This window comes from Vicugna pacos, unplaced genomic scaffold, assembly GCF_048564905.1.
Source record: "Vicugna pacos unplaced genomic scaffold, VicPac4 scaffold_19, whole genome shotgun sequence".
In the NCBI taxonomy this organism is placed as follows: Eukaryota; Metazoa; Chordata; class Mammalia; order Artiodactyla; family Camelidae; genus Vicugna; species Vicugna pacos.
In genome coordinates this window covers 38,382,012-38,394,574 of record NW_027328740.1, presented here as the reverse complement: position 1 = coordinate 38,394,574, position 12,563 = coordinate 38,382,012, and the positions used below count along the sequence as shown (strand labels likewise).

Below are 12,563 nucleotides of genomic sequence, written 5' to 3'. Positions count from 1 at the left end.
TAATATCTTTTATTTCTGAAACTTTTCTACGTTAAGTTGTGTAGAGCTAAAATTAAGTTTCAAGCACCAGGAGTTAACAGTGTGGGTGGTTCTGTATGATCATTATTCAGGAATGTGCCTAGACTCTGCTAGAGTGGCTGAAGCTGGCAGGAAAAGACCCAGAGCCAGGATTTGTCACCTTAGGGTGTCCTCCATAATGGTTCCATGTGGGAGCCCATGATTGGGTTAACAAATTGTAACAGACCCCAGCCGCCTGTCAAATTTAAGAAGAAAACGTATGCTTAGTAACTGCTTTGCAAGCAAGTGCCTGTGCATCCTCACTCCTGTCTCCTTGCCTTAAAAAGCAGAGATAATGCTTTGCTTGCGTAGATGATGTTTTAGATAGCACTCTGCTCATCGCAAAGCAATGACCCAGGCCCACAGCTATAAAGGCTGGGCTTGTGTGCAGTTAGATACTCTATTATCCCCCAAGCAAGGACCTAGCTGGTCTGGTGGTCTGCTTTGTAATTCACATGTCTAAAGGATGTATCTTATTCCCCTCACCCCATGACTTACCTAAAGATACACTAAGCCTTTGTACTCATGGTGGATTCTACAATCTCTGTCTCATCCTTCTTTCCCCAAGTTCCTGCTTACTATCACACAACTGTTAATGACGTTTTCCTTTGATTATACACAATAAATATGGGATCATTTGAGAGGCTCGTGGAGTTGGGTCCCTACGCCCTCTCTCTTTCGTGACTTTTTCCACAGAGTCTTGAGTATTCATTCCCTGTACGTAAGACTTCTGCCAGCCAGAACCCACAGTTCCAGGTGAGAAGGATGCAGGCTTTATCTCTCCTACCCGAGGGAGAGAGAGTAGAAAATTGAGATCTGCTCTTCCGTGGTCCCTTCCTGCCCCAGGTCTGCTCCAGTTCACCTGCAGCCTTCTGGCCTCTGCTCACACTGCCTCTGTCCCAGGACTGACAGCAGCCTTTTCTTCCCTGGTAAACATTTCCTGTGCCTTTTAGAAGTTGGTCTCTTCTCTGCAATACAACCCTGGCAGATGTGATGGTGGTAAACGTGCTGGAGGGCAGTCACTTGGGGACTGCCAGGAGCCATGCTGATTCTCCTGAGTCTCTCATTCGGGGTTACAGAACTGTCGAGCAGCAGAGGAAGCCCTTTAACGTGAGGCCAGCTCAGCATTGCATCACTTTCATTTTATTTTTGAATTTTCAGTGGAGAAATTATTTGTAGCAAACTGTTCCAGATTTTTGGCTGCCTGCTTTCCTCACCACCATTTCCTTGTTGGCTCTGGTGCTTGTTGTAAGAACCAGGTTTCTTCTCTGGTTATTTCTAGCAGCTGGGCTTGCCGAATCCTTGATCTGCATTTGAAGCAGAATGCTTCTTCGTGATGTCAAGCTGATTTTCCTATTTCTGAATATTTCGTGTACACTCAGCAACTCTTTCAAGTGAAATGCTCTTGTCCAATTCTGTTAACCCATATTTGCCGATCTCCTGCTTTCATGCTGAGGGCAGTTTCTTCTTCCTGTAATAAAAGTTAGCAATTTGCATTTACTATTTGAAGGTTCTGGCCCTAGGTGCTTTTGTCCTTAACAGTTTTAATACAATTCACCCATTAAAATGTGCAGCGGTTTTTACTCAAAGCCCAGAATTGTGCATCGCAGTCAATCTTAGAATATTTTCATCCCCCAACAGGAAGCCCTGTATGCACAAGCAGTCATTCCCATCTTCCTCATCCTCCCCCAGCCCCAGGCAGCCATTGTTCTCTCTCTATGGATTTGCCTGTGCTGGACATTTCATGTAAAACAAGTTATTTCATGTAAATGGAACTGTCTATTGTGACTGACTTCTTTCACACTGAGTAACTTTTTCAATGTATTTCCAGGTTGTGGCCTGGGTCAGTACTCTATGCTTTGCTATTGCTGAATTATATTCTACTGTATATCTGGGCCCTACTGTTTACCCATTCATCAGGTGATAGTCGTTTGTGTTGTGTCTGCTTTTTGTTTGTGAAGAGTAATGGCGCCGTGAATACTCCTGTAGGAATTTTTATGTGGACATTTGTTTTCAGTTCTCTTACTTGTGTGACCAGAGAGCAGAAATGCTGGGTCATTCATAAACCAAATGTTCAACTCTCTGAGGACCTGCCAGGCTGTTTTCTAAAGTGGCCACCCTGTGTTACATCCTCAAAAGCAAGGGCTGCGCGCTCCGCTTCCTCTGTGTCTTCATTAGTGCTTGTTACACATTTTTTTTTATTATAACCTATTGTAGTAAGTGTGAAGCGGTTTCTCCTAGTGGTTTTGACTTGATTTCTTTTACAGCTAATGATATTGAACATCGTTTGATTGTGCTTATTGGCCATTTGTATATTTTCTTTGAAAAATACATTTTCAGATACTTTATACACATTTTAATTGAGTTCTCTTTTTCTTGTTGAGTTGTAGGAGTTTTTTCTTTTATTTGAAGATACAAATACTTAATCAGATAAATAATTTGAAAAAATTTTCTCCTCTCAGATGTTTTTTCACCTTCTGGATGGTGTCCTTTGAAGCAAATTTTTAACATTTGATGAACTCCAATTTATCACTGTTTTCTTTGTTCCTTGAGCTTTTGGGGTAATATTTAAAATCTGAGGTATTTTATTTAAACTTTTATATAAAAAATAACTTAATTCTTAAGACTGTTCTAGGAGATGGGTGCTGTGGCTGTCCCCAGTCTATGGATAGGAGACTGAGGTGCAGAAAATTTCACTGAAATATCAGTGTCACAGCTACCCAGTGCTGTGGGATTTCAGACCCTCATGTTTGTCCCCAGCATTTGTGATCTTCACCACCATGCTCCACTACTGCCTGGAATCATTAATGAAAAAGTTTTCCTTTTTTGATTTCTTGATTGTTTGTTTTCTCATTGGGGAACTCACCTCTTCATTTTCCTTGCAGAGATCTGTGTAGGTTTATTTTAGATCTCATGTACTTATTTATTACACAGGCTCCAGCGATGATTGTGCCTAGTTGATCTAATCAATTCATACTCAAGTCTTTCCTGCTCATGACACTAAAAAGAGAGTCATGATTTACATAATGCTCAAAGAAGAATGTACTTGAGTGATTTTATTTTTCTAACCAATCAAACAAATCAAATAAAAACCCGGTGTTGGAACAGATTATAAGCCCTGCAGAATAGGGTCACTGTCTTCCTTGTGTTTCATTTGATTTGTCACAGTGTCTGGATAGTGCCTTGCTGTCCAGCAGTTTTGTGAGTATACGGTGCTCGTGAATCATTGTAAGGAAAGAATTTTGACAACAGACTGTGTTGTTCATTTCACAAGGGAAAAGATCATATAGAAATACTGCTCAGATTTATTTTAAAATTAAGCTTGGTGTCTTGAGAAGGGTTCAAGAAACCATACAAAAATCTTTTTCACTAATTTTAAATCTATCTTAGACACATTATGCATACATGGCAGAGTAACTTATCAACTAGTTTTGACAAGAGGAGTGTACTATTGATTATCTATTTTAGTTGAAATATTCTACCTGGGATAAAGTAATCAGTGCCCATAAATGAACAAATATGTTTGTATTTCTATGCAACATGGGGGCAGACTTCATATGTTTTTATATAATATATATGACTGTGTGTTTTAATCTGTCTGTCAGTGTTTTTATAGTTTTTCATCAATGTTGTAACTTTAGAATTCTTCTATGGAAATCACCCCCAATTCTAGTGCAGTTTGTACTGTGTATCCTGTCTTATGCATGGGATTCCACTGTCCCCTCACTGAGGAATTTCCTCTCCTATTGAGTTAGTAGCAGAGTTAAAGGAACTGTGATTTCTAGGCCTTTGCTCTCCATGTGTTTGCAGTTGGCTGTCAATCAAGATTTTGTCTTTCGTGAGTTTTCATTGTTCAATTAGAATTTTGGAAATAGCAATTAATATGTTGCAACACTCTCCCTAGAAACTTGATGTGTTTGTGCTTTTCAGTTTCCAATTTACAAAAAATGTAAATGCACTCTTGTTTTTAAATAGTCCTTTTTCACTAGATATTTGTTTACTTCTTTATAGTCAAAATATTTTTTTCCCAATGAATGAATAGGTTTGCATGTTTTAAAAGATACCTTACTTTTTAAATTTCTTATTCTAACAGGTATATTCGTTGTACAGAATTTAGAAAATAAGGATAAACACAATTATAACTTAAAAATGGCCTCTAATCTCACCTGGAGATACAGTTGTAAGGTTTGAAATTGAGAATTACAAGTCCTCTCAAACTGTTCTTCTATTTCAAGTACGGTTTGGTTACTGAGATCCTCGAATTCCCATATGAATTGTAGCAGCAGATAGTCAGTTTCTGCAGAGGAACCCACTGGGATTGTGATCGAGTCCACGTTGAATATATGGATCGCTCTGGGGAGCACTGCCATCCCAAGAATGCTGTCATTTGATTCAGGAATGTGCGTGGTGTGTCTGTCCAGGTATTTAGGTATTCTTTAATTTTTTTCAGCATTGCATAGAGTTTACATTGGATTATTTTACTATATATTTTGCCTTTATACTGAGGACAAGTGTGCAAGGTACCGGGATCAGAAGTGTATTGGAGCTCCGCAGCTTGCTGCCACCATGGACGCTGTGCTCTTGCTTCGCCCACTGTACAATGTTGCACAAAATAGGACCTAAGTAACTCTCTCTTGAAAGAATGATTATATGATTGCTGGATGATGCTTGAGAGTCCTTGTGATGATGTCTTTTTCCCAGAATTTCCCCTCTTCTTTACTATGCCCTTTCCCTTCCTTTCCTCCAGCCTGTGTTTCAGCCTGCCTGTGGCATTGATTTTCCTTGTCTGTGGACTCTTCCTTTCACTAGTTCGTGATAATGTTACATGTGAGATGTGGAAACTTGCTAGATGTCAAGAAAGAGGAAATCCATTGCATTCTAGTTTTTTTAGAGTGTGCTATTGTATTATCGATTGAAATGAAATCAGGCTGACCCATTGAGCCATCCCCTGAGCTCTTTTTGCCTTCCTACAGGTGATACTGCTCTCGTTGCTGCATGTGCCCTTCCCCCAGACTTGGTTTTGGGGTTGAGTAAGTCACCGTCACTGGAGCCCTCTCTTTAAATGATGAAGAGAACATTTGCTCTTTCTCCCTGTTTGGGGACTTGGATGAGATGAGGCAACAGATAAAGAATGGAGCCCCACCTCATTCTGACCCCCGCTCTTTCCGTTCCTTTCTCCAGGGGAAGAGTACAATTCAAAAATATAAAGATTGTGAACTAATGAGATAGACAAGACAACCGATCATTTATTAAATACCCTTTCATGCCAGAAACAAATGTATTATACACACAAAAAGCACATAAAATACGGTAGTACTGTGGTTACAAATGTGGGTCCGAGTTCGAGTCCTGGTCTGGAGTGACAAGTCCTGTGAGATGGAGAATTGGTAGGTCGGCTTAGCCTCTCTTGGACTTGTCTTCTGTCCTGCAGAGATGGGGCTCGCTAGGCGTCCCTCCCCCGTAGAGGTGCTGAGGGGTGTAAAAGACACGTGTAGGCAGACCGAGCACAGCTGCTCTTTCCTCGTAAGTGCAGGATAGCATCGCTTTTGCGGTGATGGCTTTATGACTGCACCGTGTAGACTCTCAGTGCTCCAAAGGGATGCCTTGCAGATTGGAGATGGGATTCTCACTTCTGTATATACCCAAGGATTGTGTTATTGGGCCTTGCTAATTTGACTCTATTCTTTAGAAAGTACATAATGTAGATATATTTTTCAAACATGCATGATTTTTTCTTTTATTATTTATAGTTCTACCCTCTCATCTCTTGGTGTGACTTTTCATGGAATCCAGGAAACAGTCCTAAGCAACCTGCCTCTTCACACTTCTCCGTGGTGGTTTCCTTCCCTGACTAGAAGAGGGTTTTGCAAAGGTAATTTTGATTGCTCCCCTTCTCTTGGAGACTCTCTGTTTTTCTGCCCATCTCTCACCTGTCCATCTGTCCATTTCTCTACCCACTCATTCTTCTGACTTGTTTCAATAAGCATTTCAGGCAGCTTACAGAAGAACAGGTACCAAATAAACAGGTGAGAAAATGGGGCCAAGTTCATACAGTGAGGCTAGGAGTTGAGCCTGTGTGAGAGTTGCCAGCGTGAGACACACGCCTCTGCCTTGTGACTTATAAGATAGACAACATCAATGTGCCTGAAGCTCCCAGCAGACACAGGGAAACAGGGTTTGTGGGAGATGCTCATTGGCTGTGAAATAAATAAGTGGCTTAGTAGAAGCCCAGCCTTTCCAAGTACTAAGGCTTAGGAGAATATTTTAGTGTCTTCCAAAATCAGATTATTGCATCTTTTCTTTTTCAGAGTTTTATGTATAGTTGGTTTACATTCTATACCTGGAAATTTCTCCAAAACTTCTGCCCACGTGAGTCCCATGACTCGGGAATGGGGTGGTTCTGCTCATTGACGGGTGTTGGCCAGAAACGGAAAATGACAGCCTCAAAGGAGCCTGGGATTTATCAGTTATGTTTTGTCAGTACTGTAGATTTCAGAAAATGCTTTCACCTTTTCTTTCCATCTGAGGCAGCAGCGCGCTCTCTTACCAGCATCAGGAGCTCAGGGCCACGGGATGGTGGGGGCTGACTGCACTGCCGTCAAGACAGCTGAGCTAGTCACTGCAGGTGTGGTTCTTTTACATACTGCAGTTCATGCTCTTTACTAGAATGTTTCAACAGGGAGTTAATTAACTGAGTTAATTAACATTTTATAAATATGATGCTTTGTTGAAAAGACAGTCATAGGCAGAATATAAGTTGTGATCACTTTAAAAATGGTTTCATTACTGAAATTTCAGTAGGAAAGATCCAGTTTATCTTATTTCCGCCTCTCTTTAAAAGTAACAAAGAAACAAGACAGAAAAAGCAGAGGATGATTTCTGTTCTTCCTCTCGGCTTGCAGGTGCCCTCACCTCCAGTGGCATCCATCCAGACACCAGCACTGACACTGGCCGTGCTCAGAACTGCCTCAGCCCTGAAGACACATCTGACAAATGGAAGGGGGCCGCGCCCTGTTACAGCAGGTGCTCTCACTTTGTGGGTCCTTATGTAACTGCGCGGTGTTATTCAGGATCGCCCTTTCTACACTTTGTGACGCTGCTGCGGTGTCTCCTAGTTATTTGTTTCTGTAAGTACTCGTGTAATTTTCCAATGTGTGGTACTAGACATCTAAAAATGCATTTTTCAGATGAAAAATAGTGTGTATTTAATATAAATGTATGAAAAAAGGGTCAAATGGATCTATCCTGGTGCCAGTACTCAGAGATAATAATTAACACATTAACATCTATTTTCTGTTCTTTTCATCAGTGTGTATTACCTCTGTCATAAAAACCAGCGAGCAATGTGTGCCTGTATACTGTGTGGAGACCTCCATTTTCCATTCGGCTTATTACACATTTTTCTACAATATTCTATCTCCCCTGGCATGATTTTTAATGACTAGTATAGCATTCTGTCTTGTGGAGTCCTCGTCCATTTTACTTTGGACTTAAATAAACTTTTAAATTCCAAGTATACTTAACTGAAATTCTGAAAAGAGATCTGTTGTGGTACCGAAAGTCCCCTACATCCCTTCCCCTTTTTTCCTGAGAGTAAAAACTGCTGACAATGTGGAGTATATATTTCATGACCTTTATGCCTATGTCATATAAATAAACTCATACATACACGTATATGAGAAATCTATGTCTATGTGTGTGTATATATGCTTTATTGAAAAATAAGGCCATACTATATGTTTTCTGCAGCTCGGTTTATTCACTCAGGTATATATCACAGACGTCCTCTCTCTCCAGACTCACCCGGTCCTTTCAGATAGAGTAGAGGGTTTTCCTGATATGCAGGTTTGGTCTCTTGTGTAAGGACACCTTTCGTGGGAGCGTACTGTGGACAAGGCCTTGGACCACGCCGAAACACCGGAACTTTAGTGCCCACAGCTCACCGTGATTTACCGCATCATTGTCTTGATGGTGGACACTTAAGTTTTCTCCATTTTCCACTGTCAGAAAGGGTGTTTGACTGGCATACTTCTTATACAAACATTCCTGTGATCTTGTATGAGTATTATTTTCGTTAAGGTTTCTGGAAATTTAGTCCTTGGATGTGACAACTACATAAATCACAGGCTCCTTTCAAGTGAATCAAGAAATTCCTTCTCCTGTGGGGCATGAAAAGATGTAGAATAACTTATGTAACCAATTCTCTATCGCTGGATATGATTTCACTTCAGCTTTTCTTCTCACCATTGTAAACAGTGCTGTGTAAATGCTCTGATAAGTACATCTTTTTGAACTGAATTTTTCTAAATGAAACGATTCCAAAATGTGGAGTTCAGCCTGTGTGTACACACGTTTTTCAGAGTTTACATATCCATTGACATGTCATCCTCCAAAAGATCGCTCACAGTTTGTTCTCTCAAAGATGGACACTAGCTAGAATATCTTTTAAAAATATGTGCCAATATGATGAGCAAAAGTACTTTTTCATTGTTTTAATTTGCACTTGATGACCAGTGAGGTATTGAGCATTTTTCACTCATTAGCCATCTGACTTTTAAAAAGTGAATGATCTCTTTTGTCCTTTGCACACATTTAAGTGAGGCAGCTTCTTGTTGCTTTGTGACAGCTCTATGTATATTATGAACATTAACCCCTTGTCTTCATCAACATGTATCAGAGAGCTTTTCCTTGTCATATTTTGCCTTTCATTTTGTTCAGTAGGTTCATTTTTGTTGTGGCCCAAAATAATCTTAAGATTGTAAATGTCTTCTTTTTGGGTTTTATTCCTGATATTATTCTTAGAAATACTTTCTTATAATGGTATAAATTTCTTCTGTAGGTTTTTTTAATCTCTAAGATGGAGATGATGATGGTACTTGTTATAGTGAAGAGAAGTTGAATTAATATGAGCAAAGAATTATATTCGCTGTTATTAGTACTTTCTAATATTCACATCACATTCTGTAATTTTTCTTGCGGTCATTATGACTGGAATAGAATTTGTTTTTTCCAGGGGATTCTCTGATTGTCCCAAGACAATTATTGAATTCCTACTTTGCTTTTTAACTTGAAACCCCACCTGTAAAGAATACTTATGTACACTAGAGTCTCTTTTTGAGCTCATGGTTTATTTTTATCAATCTTACTTTCTTACACTAGCACTATATCTTACATATTGTAAACATTTATTTAATATCTGACAGTGTGATTTTTTGATTCTCTTTTCGATCCCAAATTTTCTTGGTTAGTATTATGACTTTATTATTCCTGAAGAATTCTAATATAATTTTTCAAGTTAAAAAAAAAAAAGAAGTGCTCTCGTGGGATTTTTTAGTACTTTTGAATTATCTTTAGGAGAACGTACATTTTTACAAAACTGCTTTCCTGCATACAAAATGTTGATGTCTCTACTTTCACACCTCTTACTTTACCCCACAGTACAGTCCTGTACTTCCTCCATGTACAACATGGGCATTGTTTTTGAGTTTATTCCAGATTATTGTTGATGTTTTTGTTAATTATTTAAGTCAGAATTTTTTGCTATTGTATATTTTAACTGTTAAAACTGACACCTAGGAAGGCAGATTCGGTTTGTAAATACTCACTTTGTAACTTCTCATTTAAAATTGTAAGTATTAAGTACTTGTTACAGAATCCTTTCTTTTCTGTTTTTAAAAATTTGTTTCCAAGATTCTCAAAATGGTCATAGCAAAGTAGTATAGGTGGGGACAGAGATGGAGAGAGGTAGTGTGGCTCATGTACAAACTGTGAGCACTTTCATGGCTGTGTTTACGCTGGAAAAGCCGCTGAAGAGTCCAGGATAAAACAGGGGTGGCTTTGTATGCAGTTGAAAGCCAGCTTTCTTGCCTGGTGAAGCCTGGTGGGCGTGACAGGTAGATGATCAAGGTCGAATGGAGGTTATTGGCTGCACAGAGCGCTGTGTCTGAGAACTGGAGAATATCGCCATGGGAAATGCTTGGTGCCAGGAACAAAGCAGAGGAGCTGGGGACCCTGTGTGTTAAGGAATTTCCAGCCCTCGGAGTGGGAAGATCAGACTCTGCATTCAGATCTGAGTTTGAATTCATCCTCTTTAGTTTACTTGTCCTCTGACTTTGGTCAAGCTATATACCCTATTTCACTTCCTGTTTTCTTATCTCTCAAAATAGGAGAATTACAGCCTGCTGCCAGATTGTTTGATCAGGTTAAATAATTAGTGTCTATAAGATGCCACGTACAGTCACAAGCTCAGTGAGAAATGGGCTGTCACCTGTTCTTCTGCAACTCAGTGCTTGACAAGACATGTGGGAAAGCCAGTCCCTAATTTGTGTGTGATGCAAGTAGGAACAAAATTAATGTCTTGCCTTTCCCTAGCAGTATACTTACAGCTTTGCTTCATTTACTTCTTTCCTCCTTTCCTTTCCCCTTTCCCATCCTCCACCAAAAGATCCTGAGACTCTCTCAGAATAGTAGATTCAAATTACTTTAAAGGTTGGCTCATCCTCATGAAATGATAGTAACATAAAAAAAATCTGTGCACATCCCACAATACATTGTATTTGATTTACACACACACGTGTGCACACATACACACACACAATCAGGCTACCTTCCACTTGCAGAGGGATAAGGACCACTTTTTCTGAGTTTTCACTCACTGAGCTTGAGAACAATGTCTCTTACACAGACTTTCACCAGGCTTCGTGCATGGTGTTTTTAATTGAATTTCGGCTTTGTGGCCATAGATATAGTCTCCTAATAGAAGAGAGAAAGTGGAGACATAGACATTCCGCTGAGATATTGGTGTCATCATATTTTAGTTGGAAAGGACTTAAGACAGCATAGAGTCGTAATATTATATGGGTGAGAATCCATGATGTTGTAACTTGGACAAGAACATGGACCTTCTGCCGTCTTGTCCACAAAGGTGAAGAGGCAACTGGGCAGGGGATGGTAGGGATCCTTCTTGCTTGAGTTCCATGTTCTTGCTAGTTTTCATTGCTCAGTTGCCTTTAGTTTATGTCCATGAGGCCTCTCATGGGAAGGTCACTCTGTCCTGATAGATTGAGTTTCTTATCAGCAAAAAGCTCTGGACCCACTCATATTTCCCAGAGTTTTCTGCTGACCTGCTGACACTTTATATAATTGAGACCTAAGAAACTACAGAATATAAAATCCTTATTGTTATTGTTTGCCCTCGAGTTCCATAGGAAGGGGTGCTGTCTCAGGCTGTCTAAAGCCAGATCTGAACAAAGATAGGGTGACAGGCTGTGCTGCTGGTCCTCCACAGTTGAAGGGGATTTCCAACTTAGCTTTATATTCAAGGCAGATGAGTTCAAATCTTGCCTTTACCAGTTATTATCTTTGTGAATTTGGGGAGAAACTGTACTTTTTTGTGTCCAAATTTGTTTATCTGTAAGTAAGTTCAGTATTTATTTTAAGGTTTCTGTTTTAGAATTGAATGAGCTAATACTCTCATTTATACCTAAACTAGTGATCTCATGGTTCTATGCTGGTGCCTTGGTAGTTGATTACTAAGGGACTCCGCAGTGAGATTGGGGGTGGGGGACCCTGGATAATAGAGCTTATATTCCAGGATATGCTTGTAAAAGACTGGATGTGCAGTGGATTTTTAGTAAATATCTACTCCTTTCCTAATCTGCATTGATTGTGTATATATCTTTATACTAATATATGAACAATTTTTATTGCAATTTAAATATCTTTGTAGTATTTACAATATCTAGTTATAAAAATACGTGAAATAAAAAGATTTGAATTTATTTTCTTTTCAATAAGCAAAACAAAATAAAATAGAAAAGAAAAAAGTTTTGAAGGAGTAGAAATAATTTTATTTCTGTGGAATCAATTCCTTGTAATAGGTTTTTTGTTCATGTTGTTAAAAAGCATATAAAATTGATAGGTGGTGAAATACTGGAAATGAGGAAACAGTGGAGACATACTACCTCTAAGGCAGTCAATTTGTTACCAAGTCCAAACTCGTTCTGCTTGCTGCATGACAGGCCGATTAATCGGGAGATGAGATGTTGGAGTAAGGAAAAGAGACTTTATTTGTAAAGCTGGCAGACCCAGAAAATGGCATATTGTTATCCAGTAGAACTCTCTTCCCCAGGGCAGAATTCAGTCTCCTTTTATACTAAAAAGCGGCAGGGATGTGGCTGGTTGTTGCAAACTTCTTGCTGTATGAATTGTTTGTCCTTGAAATCCTTTGTTCCTGCAGCTGTCCATGTGGGTCAAATTATGGTGCCCCTGTAAAACCTCCAAAAAAAAGAAAGGTTATTCACTATTTTACAACTTGCCATCTATACATAAGTGTAGAAGAGCAAATATCCTTAAAGATCAGAGCCCGGAGAATAGGCCCTCCTGGATATTTCAGGCTAAAGGCAACTTTCTTTTACAAAAGGTGCAGAGATAGCAAGTCTGAGCCTAGAAAACAAGGTACAGGATTAAAGCCAAATGAACACATCTAACATGGAGTGAAATTTGTT

General features: G+C 39.4%; 1 long non-coding RNA gene across 1 annotated transcript in view; it reads left to right on the top strand.

Annotated features, from left to right (window-relative positions):
* Positions 1-12,563, top strand: part of LOC140693414 (uncharacterized) — a 252,294-nt gene that overhangs the window by 17,607 nt on the left and 222,124 nt on the right. The window contains exon 2 of the long non-coding RNA XR_012069175.1: positions 6,960-7,184. This is a non-coding gene — a long non-coding RNA (uncharacterized lncRNA). The remainder of the gene's footprint in view (positions 1-6,959; positions 7,185-12,563) is intronic.